We start from the raw sequence: 12,145 nt of genomic DNA, 5'->3' as shown, positions 1-12,145 counted from the left end.
CTGTTTGCTGTATGTTCCACACCGCTATCTTTCTGTCTCTTAACTTTATGCCTAACAAACTTCGGTCCATCGCTCTTTGGACGGTCTTTAACTTGTTTTCGAGCTTCTTTATCAGTCTCAAAGTTTCTGCCCCATATGTCAGCACCGGTACAATGCATACATTGTACACCTTTCACTTTAGCGATAATGGTAAGCTTCCAGTCAGGATCTGATAATGTCTGCCGAAAGCGCTCCAACCCATATTCTGACTTCTGTAATTTTCCTTCTGATAATCAGGGTTCCCTATGAGTGATTGACCTAGGTAAACGTACCCCTTCACAGACTCTAGAGGCCAGCTGGCGATGCTGAACTCTTGTTCCTTTGCCCGGTTATTTATCACTATCTTTGTCTCCTGCTTATTAATCTTCAACCCCACTTTTACACTCTCTCTGTTAAGGTCCTCAGTAATTTACTGTAACTCGTCGCCAGTGTTGCTGAACAGGACAATGTGATTTGCAAGCCAAAGGTTGTTTAGATTCTCCGTTAATACTGCCTGTTAAGCTTTCCCAATATAATAGCTTGAATATTTTTTCCGAGCATGCAACGAATAGCATTGGAGAACTGTGTCTCATTGTCTGACCCATTTCTTTATAGGTATCTTCCTACTTTTCCTGTGTAGAATTTAGGTAGCTGTAGAATCTCTGTAGATACATTCCAAGTTATTTATCTAAGCGTCCTGTACTACTTGATTACGTAATGCCTCTTTGACTGCTGGTATCGCGACTGAATAAAATGCCATTTCGTAATCTATGAAAGTCATACAGAGGGCACTCTGCGGATTTATCGATTACCTGATTGATGACATGGATGTAATGTATTGTCGAATATCCCTTGCTGAAACCTGCCTGTTCCTTTATTTGACTAAAGTCCATTGTTCTCCATATTCTATAGGATGTTATCTTGGTGAACTGCTTATACAATACTGTAAGTAAGCTAATCGGCCTCAAAATTGTCAGTTGTTGAACGTCTCCATTTTTGTTGATTAATATAATGCTGGCATTCTTCCAGTTCTCTGGGACCCTTGAACTCGATAGACAATTTGTACAAAGGGCCGCTAGTTTTGGACGCATTATGTCTCCACCAACTTTGATTACATCGACTCATAATCCATCTTCTGCTGCTTTTCCCCGTTTGAAGTTTTGCCAGGCCCTTCTAACTTGATTGCTACTTATAGAAGCAGCCTCTGTAACCTGTTCATATCAGCATCGAATGGACGAGCCGTGGTTCCTCTGAGTACTTTAAAGGTCAATTTATAATTTTTCCGCTGCTTTTACTATATCTTCGAGATTGCTGATGATATTACCTTGTCTATCTTTCAGCGCATACATCTTGGTTTGTCCGATGCCTTGTTTCCTTCTCATTGTTTTCAGGCTGCATTAATTTTTTACTGCTTCATCAGTCTTTCTCAACTTTTAATTTCGAATATCCCTTATTTTCTCATTGTTCATTAGTCTTGACACTTCCGCTAGTTCTTTCTTATCTCTTGAGTTGGACACTTTCATTCTTTTTCATTTCTTTATTAGGCCTTTTCTTCCTTGGGAGAGCTTACCTATTGGTCGCCGTGGTGGCTTACCTCACACTGGAAGTGCTGCTTCTGAAGCCAGCCAGGTTACCGTTTCATTCATTGCCTCTAAGTCATCCTCATGTGCCTGTTCTAAGGCTGCATATTTGTTCGCAAGTGCCAACCTGAATTGGTCTGCTTTTACCCTTAATGTCTCTAGTTTCGCCTGTTTCTTCATGACCATTTTTACACTTTCTCTCTTCAAATTGAGGTTAATCCTAACCCTCACTAACCTATGATCACTACCCTTCACTTTACCTAACACTTCCAGTCCACACTTTGGTCCAACGCTTCCTGAAGTTGTTCATTATTGGCAGCTTATTCCTTTCCGAGAACTGGCAACTACCACTTCGATTCTAGTATTTCTAGAATCAATGCAGTAGTTGCCAATTGATTATTCACCAGCCTACCTTTCCCCCACTTTTGCATTGAAGTCGCCCATTGCTACAATGTAATGAGATTGCACATTTCTCATGGCTAATTCTACATTGTCATAAAACTGATCTACACTTTCATCATTATGGCCGGACGATGGGCAATAGGCTTGTACCACATTTATTCTATACCTCTTATGAAGTTTTATTAAGGCTACTGCTACCCTCTCATTATTACTCTAGAATTCGTAAATGTTGCGCGCTATGTTCTCAGGTATTAGGTACTAACAACGTATTGCTTCTTATCTGGGAGTCCTCTATAGCAGAGGACGTGGCGCTTAGTCAGTACTGCATAAGCTTCACCAGTTCTTCTAACCTCAGTTTGGCCAATAATATCCCAAATAATGCCTGGTGGTTTCTCAAAGAGTCGTGCTAAGGTAGCCTCACTCGGGAGAGTTCGGGGGTAAAGGTGGCCAGCTTCAGCTACCATATGTGGCCTGTCCGGGTCCAAATATTGTTAGCGGCCTCTCCTGCGTTACAGGTGTGACCGCCGCCTTGTCCAGGTGCACGACAGCTGCTGGAGATAGATGCCCATGGAATCGTGTAGGAATCATGAGGAAGGGAATGGCCGAATACTGCACCAAGGAGGCCAATTCCTGTTCTGGTGAGGGAGTGTCTTGTTCAAGCTTAGTTTGTCTTCCTAATTTGGTTGTACCTGGATTAGTATAGCCCCACTTGCTCACGGGGTTCTTGCCGGTGTCAGGCGCCAGTAGAAGCCCGGAGATGGAGTGTGCTGGGGGAGGCGAGTTCGAATTTCCGACCTTCAGGTAAAGAATACGTGAGGATTCGAACTTCTGACTGTGGCAACCGACCATCCAAGATAGCAAAGTCAGATAACCCCGCAGGTTGTCAGGCCACCTTATTGTAAGTGAATTCCAGCCCAGATGATTCTACGTTCCTGAAAATATACTTGAATTATCAACGGTATAGAGGTTTTACTGATCGTGACAGGTGGCACTAAGGCACTATATGGTATTTCTCAATGGTTCTGACATCATGGTTTCGGGGTCTCCCTTACGCATGCGGCCATGAACGCGGCTAGATGCAAGACATATTTTCGGTTAATTTAAAGCGACCTAAAGGTAGCCTATAAAAGAAAGAAAATGAGAAAAAGAAAATGTTTTCAGCGCTTACCGGGAATTCACTAGTCGTGCATAGACTAGGCAGGCGTACAATCTGAACTATCGGTATCGTGTGCTTACTATTAGAATTTCTCTTCTTTTTTTCTGCTTTGAACTATAGAAATATGAAATTTTATTGATCCCGTGTGCCTCATACAAAATGAAGTATCGTTGCTCTATAGGTGAACGGCTCAAAATAGGGAAGTGCTTCCTGGATAAGACCTTTAGAGGAATGTCGGCAGCACCTGTCTAATTCGAGCGAGCTTCGTTAGGTTGAGGCGACGTGTTGCTGTGTTTTTTCTTTCGTGACACCCGTTTGCATTACACTACGTGGTTAGAGTAATAATCAGTAAGGAAAGAAAATTAAAAGCAGAATATGCTGAAGAACAGTTTCTACGCAGAAAAAAACAAGAAACAAGATGCCATAACGTGTGGTTAACTACCCGGACACCGATATTCACTGCTGCCTACATTCACTGCTGACTACAGCAAATCAATAACTCTTTCTTGTGAATATCATGGGTTAAACTGTTTCTCGGTTTATACAAAAAATATGCGCTTTTCCCACTGACTCTTCTAAAACAATTTTCAGGGTGTTCTTTCAGGTTAACACATTAAACAGCGAAATTTTGACAATGAATTGTTCAGTATATTGTGCCCGAAGCTCACAAAGCTTGTTTTTATGAAGCGCTACTATCTATAACAATGCGCGTGTTAGTATCATGCGTATGAACGATAATAGCTGTCGCAGGTGCAATATGAGATACGCCTCAGCAAGGACTTAGAACACCTCGTGACTTCCAGAGTGCTACGGAGAACGAGTTAGGACTGCTGGCGCGTTTTTTTTTTATGGAATCATGGTGCTACATGCTCACAGTTCGCTATATTCGACTGGGAGCTCTGCATGCCAGCATATACTGTGCTCATAATTATTGCAAAGTTATTGTGGTACTGTACAAGGGATTAGGTTTTGCTCTAACGAAGCCTTTATAGCCTAGTTATAACAAAGTCTCATTATAAGCATGAATTCTCTTCATCAGCATCATTGTCATCAGTGTAATACGCTCGTTAATGCATCCTCTACGGTATGTGAAAACAGGAAGTTTGTTGTCGACAGTAAACCTACTAACCGTTAGAATAGCACTCTCGAACGTGTTACTTGAGATGCAAGGCTGAAGCCGTCCGTTCCGCAGCATTACCAGCAGTTTCTCTATGGTGTCTGGAACTTCTTCGAGGATTGGCTTGTTAAGGAAGCTGATGTATCCTCCCGTGAAGCAATACGATATCATAAAGAACAGGAATTGAATGGTTACACGCAAGATGCGCACGCTGAGCTTTCTGCGCACCATTGATGGCTCTGAAACGAGAAAGAGAAGGAACAAAGCGTGTGACCGGGTTGGTGAGTTTTGAAAAAACTCAATTTATCTTAGCGAGAGGACATCATTTGCAGCATCGACTTTCATGGAGTATGGTTAAAATGGTAATGATGTGGGAATGGTGATGTCTGAAAAGTGCTCAGAAGTACTTGATGTGCCGAACGTGAATCGCATGATTAAGATGTACGCCCTATATTTAAAGAAAGTTGTATTTACGAGAATACTGACATCCATAAATTTTAGAAAGTTATGCAGACCCAACGCAGATGTTGGAACTAATCTGAAGAGACGCTTTGGTAAGGAGGCTAACTATATTTGTGATTTAGAACAAACAGCGATGTGTGCAATTATGTTTAGTTTCACCTTATGTAGCGAGTAATCTCATGGAATGCTTTGTTGATCCGCCATAAGGATCGCAACATTATTGGCATTCAAATTTTATGTTTTACAAGCTATGCCCAAACGCAAGCTCCTATTCAGGCAGATGCACAGTTTGGCACGCCTGCGGCGCGATGTCACAAGGACCAAAGTGATTTGTGATGCTTATCAAATGAAGAATGGTGATAACAGGTGGATAAGCAGAAAACTACGAAACGCATCAACGCAACACTTAGGGAATATGTGCCTTTTATGTGAGAATGGGACGTGCCCATGCTGAAGGATTGGCCAAGAAGGTGCACCTTCCCAGTGGCATGCACATACCGAATGGGTAAATAAGAAACAGGTGAGTCAGAGAATTCGCAAAACAGAATTTACCATTTGAATAACTGATTAGTGTGCTTTAGGAATGTTTGGGAGACAACATGAAATATTCCTGTCTTATGTAGGAAGTTCGGAATATATTTAATTTTTAAAATTAAGTTCGGGGTTTTCAAATGACAAATCCGTGGTACGCCGTAGTGAGAGTCTTCAGAGTAATGTCGAGCACTTGGCTTTCTTCAACGTGCACCCATACACGGTACACGGGTGGTATCGCAATTCACCCCCATCGAAATACGGCCACCGCGTAATCCCGCGCCCTCAGGTTTAGCAGCGCAAGGCTACAGCCACTAAGTCACCAAAGAGTCACCAATGTGATTGTTATCTGCGCCCTTGGTCAGCATGCAATGGTTGAATGAGCCGACTTGACTGGTAGTTTTATCCGACACTCGCATATTATATCCGCAACTATATCTGCCGAGACAGCGACCGACCGAGAAACAACACACAACCCTCAGTAGCCAAGCAGCCACAAGAAACCCGTCGAAGTAGGCAAAGAGAGCTTCTGTTTTAAAACATTTTTTTTTTCATTTTAATGAATGCATTCAACCGGATCCCTTAAGTTGGTTGACCCCACCTCTCCTCTTTTCCGGTGCACCAGGAATAATGCAAATGTATAACTAGTGTCAAGCGTAGACAAATGTTTGCGGACGCCTTTGCTTCGAGCTATCCTTCTCGCAGTTTACTGGTTGCACCACTCATCTGTCTCCCGCTCACGGTGCTTCTCCTTGCGACAATTACTGCTGTCGGACAGAGACGAATCGCCGTCTGTCGACCGTCGGTGAGCAGTGGATTTGCGACTACACAATACCGGCGGAATAGGTAACATAAACAAGAACAGCTGAGTAATACCTGAGCACTTGACTGACTGTGACAAAGAAAATACGCGAAAGTGTGCTCTAAAGTGTAAAACTGAACAGTGATCAAGCATGAAGACTATGAACTATGAACTATCTACAATATATTTTACACGCCATTGTTGCAAATACTCCGCGATATCTCAGCGAAACCGTCCTGCATGCTTATATTTACCTCCTTTGGACGTTAAGCCACGTAGCAAACCAAGCGAAAGAAAATATGAAAAAAAATGAGTTAGCCAAACACACACGACGCTCTGCAAACTATAATACGTAGATATAACGCTTCTTTTTATAAGCTTCCAGGGGAAAAAAATTACGTTAGTAAGGCCTCCAACACGGAAATGCTAGGGCAGGATCATTTTCACTTTGTGGCGGCAGAACGAGAGCGGTGCACGCACCTGGTCACATGACTTAGTGCCGCAGGCACCCCATTAGGGTTTATACGAAAACAATGCACAAGACGTAGAATGAGACTGTCCGTGCACATCACTGCCAACACGAGAAGTGCAAATGCTAAACATACTTTCGCGTATTACACGTTGTGAACGATTTCAATTACGCGATAGATCGACCACGTTTTTCAATTGATTCATTTTCTGATCTCAATTAAAAATAAGATTTACCTGAGTTTCCAGGCAAACTTGATACTTTGTAGACATATGTAGAACGCAGAAACCACACCTCCAAATTTCGGATCACACGCAGCATGAAAGCAAGCAGTGCTATAAAAAGTCCCAGAATACACCAAACCTGTAAAAGATATAATAATATGCACTTGCGCCACTTTCTGTTTAATTTTCTCTGTACATGAATGTTCTTTGCTCTCAGTGTGGGAACAAATTTCAATATATATTTTAAGTTGTTTTGTAAAAAGAATCTCTACTTGTGTGGGCAATTGATTAGCACAGATAACCAGAGATATGGATAGGTCATGATGTGAGACGGCTGCTTCAGTTGTGCGTAACAAAAGGATTTTTTCACAGTAGGTGAAAGCGAAATACAAGCTGCGGGTAAACAATTGGATGGCAGCTTTTGATTCTGAAACTTTATGAAGCCAAACGAGCATGGTCATTTCAGTGTTTTCAAATGTTTTATATATATAGGAGTAGATATTGAGCGGAAGCTGGTGAGTAGACACTAACGCTAAAATAGTTTAAGTCCGCTTGTCGAAACATTCGTTCCAGGCTAAGGCTTTCCTTGTTCGCCCAGAGATATCACTTCAGGGCTCCACACTCCTATCAAGCCATTGCATTGCTTATATTTTTATACAAATGGGAAGGCTTAGCGGATGCCTGTGTATAATAAATGGCAAAAATAAAGAATTTGTGAGGCGCGCCAGGATCACGAAGAGGAGAGGAATTAAAAATACTGGGGCCTCACATTTGCAAAATGGTTCGCCGCTCTACAAATCGGGACGCAGGAACTTGTAGACATCTAGGAGACATCATTTTCGCTTTTAACCTAAATGCGGAAACCGAAATATACGTTACTAACGACGTAAGTCCAGTCGTTTTTGTAAGGAATAAAGGTGTAGGGCGCGCTTTCGAGAGGATTCCCCTGATTAGTATCCCAGGCACAGTTCCTTCCACGTGTAAGTTTGTTAACGCTAATGGTTCAGCTGCCCTTTGAGTAGGCATGTCTTACGGACGACAGAAAGATTGCGTGATTCTGCTATTAAGGTGAATGGAGAGTACATGTAAAGGGAGTGATAGAACAATGCCGCTTACCTTACTTTGGTGGAAGTCAATAAAACTTGTTCATGAGCTCGTTGGTTCATAACACTTAGGGAGAAAGGCTGCACCTAAACCAAACAGGGGGCACGAGAAGGTAGAGACACGGACAAGCGCAAAACTTTCAAATAAATTTTATCTCTATTAGAGTCGTCATTATATTCAGTTACCACAGATTCGCAATTAGTCAACACACAATTCACAATGAAAGAACCCCAGTGAAATATGTGCAAAATGATCGCGTTCATAGTGAAATGGGCTCCCTCAAGGAGCATGTGCGGTAAAATGCTTGGATTAACGACTGTCAAAAATAAAAGGTATTCAGAATTCTTCCCTTGTCATTGTCTCTACCCTCTCGTGTCCCGTTGTTTTTTTTTTCTTGCGTAGTATACTTTCCTAAGCTAGCCGCAAGTGGCTGGAATATATCGCCTAGACTCACATATGTCTAACCTAGAGGAACAAGAGTGGCTGCTTGATCAACCTGGATTTAGATTTAAATAAAGCTTTTCAGACAGAATTATCTGGCTTTGTACGTTACCTTCAAGAATCTCTGCACGCTTTCCACATATCCTGATTTATAGATTTTTCAAAGCTTTTGTCAGAGTACACTATAGGAGTACAAATAAAGAAAAAGTTCATCAGCTGTAACTGGACTATAATACCATGTTCTGGATTGAATAATTCTTGTGTAGCAGCTATCTGCACATCACGAATAAACATCGCATATCTAGCAGCACTACGGTAACATCGTAATCGGGCTGGCATAAGGGTCAGTATTAGGACAGATTTTCTTAATTTGTGCTAATTACTAAGCTACTAACATTATTTCCAATATATAAATTTTCATCGGCGACTGTGTGGTATACAGACAGCCAGCCAACCGATCGGAGTAAAGCGTCTACTAGACTGGTATAATATCAGTACCTGAATGGCGAAAAGTGTGACAAATTAAAATCAACTAAAGTTAAGGAAAGCAGATGAACATTCCTGTGCTCATCGGTACTCCTGTAAATATCACTTCTGTAAACAACAGCAGTATTGCTAAATAAAATTAATTAAGTGTTTGAGTGTGCACATCACATCTCTTCTATTGTGGAATATCCACTGAGCTTTGTAAATAAGGCTTTACGGATTAGGTACCCCCAAGCGCCACTTGATGGCTTCCAACGCCGAAACAACGCTGAATGATTATGAAAACAGACATGGGCCTTTAAAAACAGTGCCTTAAAAAAGGGCTGTTCACGATGTACAACTGGTAGCTCGTAAATAGTAGATTTCTTTCTTAGACTTCGATGCAGCCTCCGGTTTCCTATAATGTCCACTTCCTTTCTCATGCAAGAACTTAGTAGTTGACCATTAAGGCTGGGGTGACTGTCAAGCGTCCGCGCTAAATACTTGAGGTTAATATTTACAGTGGTTAAATCATTGACATAACCCGCAACAACTTTCCTCGTTCAGAATTTGTGCAGCCCGGTACCGAACACTAGAACTTTGCAGCCACTGCAGGGTAAATTTATACTTCGGATACAGTGCGTAAAAGGAATGGATCAGTGTTTATATAAAAATCATCTCTTACCGGAACAGAAAATATCTTCAGGACCGTAAAACTGCTCTTCGTGCTCCTTGGCGATGCGAACAAGTAGCCGAAATTGTAAAATCTTAAAGGAAACGCGAACTGTGTGCTGAAAGCACGGTCATATGTCATCACAGCATGTCCGAAAAATATATCTGCCTCCTGAGGGGAATGACAAAAAGAAAGGACAAATGTTGATGTAGTAGCTTAATATATAACTTAAAGAAGAAACCTAAATTTTATTGACAGTGTTGAAAAATATTTATTTTAGATGTCCCAATATAACATAGTCGCAGGCGTGCGCGGCACATGCAGCATTGTAACAGCGTAACGTGGAGGAGCGCCTGCATATGCGCTCATTTTAGGCAACACGCACTACAGGGTCTTCGCCGTTTTCATGAGAACTATCTGAGCTGTCCGCCCTACATCGATGGCGAGCGGAGGCTTCTCCTGCCTTCTGCAAGGCGGTCTCCTGAGCCCCACGTTGCCCGGTTGCAGCCATGGCAGTAGCTCTCCGAATAGCCCCTTCAGCAGCGGTTCGTACCTTGCGAGGAGGTGTCATTAATTGTATTGAAGAGTAAACACTGGTATCCAGACTATGTGACGCACATGTGACGTCCATTTATACTGTATCGCATCGGGCACAATACAATACAGTTGATGATGATGATGACGCTGATGCTTTATTGGTATCCACTCTAAAACAGACTGCTGACAAATAGCCACCTAGCCTGCTTGAGTTACCCAGGTCCAGCTAAATGAATCATGCAACTGCTATACGCAACTGGAACATGTCTAGACACCTGGTGGAATATAACTGAATTGCAATGCAAATTTTGTACGTAATGACGCTACGCGGCGCGCATATCGCATCACGTTACAACTGACACGCTACGATGCGAATGAAGATGATCAGGTGAACGCTCATCCTTCTCAACTCACAAGACAAAGCAAAGCAAAAACCAAGCAAAACCGAAAAATCCAGGAACTCAGTTTTACGTTGCAGATTAAGAAAACATGCGCCAGCAATCGAAAAGCGTGAACTATCGAACGGCAAGAAGAACTGAGAAGTAACTTGTGCCTGAACTTTTGGCCTGTTTTGTGATTTGGTACGCTTCATAGACTTCGCGTTCATTTTTTCTGTACTTCCTTTTGCGATAACATTTACAGATTAGAAATTATGTAGTGCATTCGTATTTGTTGCAATTCAGAAGTATAGCTGCCATCAGTGGCCGTGGAAGTCGCGTTTCAGAGCTCCGGTGTTTGCGCAGCCAGTCATTAACACATCGGCCGGAATGACCGACGTAGACACGGCCACATGACACAGATAATTCTTTACAAGACCGACACAGCGAACCTTGTGATCATGGTAGGATACAGCTTTACATACAAATGAACAATCAATTACTCGTACATTTCGTGGCACCGGTTCTATCCCTGCAGGTTCTCCTTGTAATTATTTATCTTGGTGTCGAAGTATACAGAAATCTTAAATTTATTGAACAAAAATCTAAAAAAAAAACAGAAGATTACCTACGGGATCACGATGCTTCTCAAAACAGGAAACATATTTAATCATCAAATATTACTATCTTCATACTTTTCACTTATTCATTTCCGCATTAACTACTGCGTTACGTGATGTAGAAACGCTTACGTAACTCTTTTAAACTGATTGGAAATCCTACGGAATCAGGCTAATAGGATAATTACATTTCGCCCTCACAGCCACAATGCCGCATATCTTTCACGAACTAATCACATTCTTTCAGTCACAAAACTCGCTAAATATAACCTCTGCACCTTTTCGTTCCGACAGATCAATTACACACGATTTCATAGCTTGATACCACAATCTTCTCAAATAAATACAAATATTATCAGGTGTGCAATATATAGGAACTTCATTTTACCCAATGTACACTATATTTATGGCAAGCAGAAAGTCAATTTTCATCTGTCGAATTTTAGAAGACACTACCATTAGATATAAAAAACATTTCAAATTCACGAATTTAAGAAAGAACTAAAATAATAAAATCTGTCCAATACTTCACGCTCACATAGTTCATACTCATAATCATTCTTTCAGTGTGCCTTCATTTCATTTTTATTGTCATACTATTGGATTGTCGTTTGATGTCCTTGTCATGGATATCTATTAGAGTTCACCAGTTCTGCTTTGTACGTCATCTCATTTGTAGCCTTAACTTATTAGTGTTCAAAAAGGTTATCCTACAGTGCCTTTTTATATGGCTCTTATTTTGATGAAGAAATTGCAGTGACTGACCGAATCAAGGTGAAACACAGAGACATTGACTTCGTTGACTAACTTTGCCGAATTCGCCCTCGCGCCAAAGGTTTTCAGCCGCTACGTAGACGATTCCTTCTGCATTGTGCGAAGGCAGGGGGCTTCACGCTTCCTACGTCTTCCCAACTCCGCAAACGCAGCCATAAATTTACTACAGAATACGAGTGCGACAATAGCCTCCACTTCCTTGACGTCCTCGTGAGGGAAGTGGAACGAGACTCATTTGCCGTGCATAGGAAGGCGACTCATACTGGCTGGTACTTAAACTTCAATTCATGTCACCCTTCTTGCCACAAGCAATCCGTCGTCTCATCTCTCGTGACGCCGGTGACACGCATCTGCTCAAGGGACCACGAAATGCAGAATGAACTTAAGACAATA

This window comes from Dermacentor albipictus, chromosome 1 (assembly GCF_038994185.2).
Source record: "Dermacentor albipictus isolate Rhodes 1998 colony chromosome 1, USDA_Dalb.pri_finalv2, whole genome shotgun sequence".
NCBI classification, from domain to species: domain Eukaryota; kingdom Metazoa; phylum Arthropoda; class Arachnida; order Ixodida; family Ixodidae; genus Dermacentor; species Dermacentor albipictus.
The sequence above is the reverse complement of the archived record's forward strand: the minus strand, read 5'-3'. Positions refer to the sequence as shown.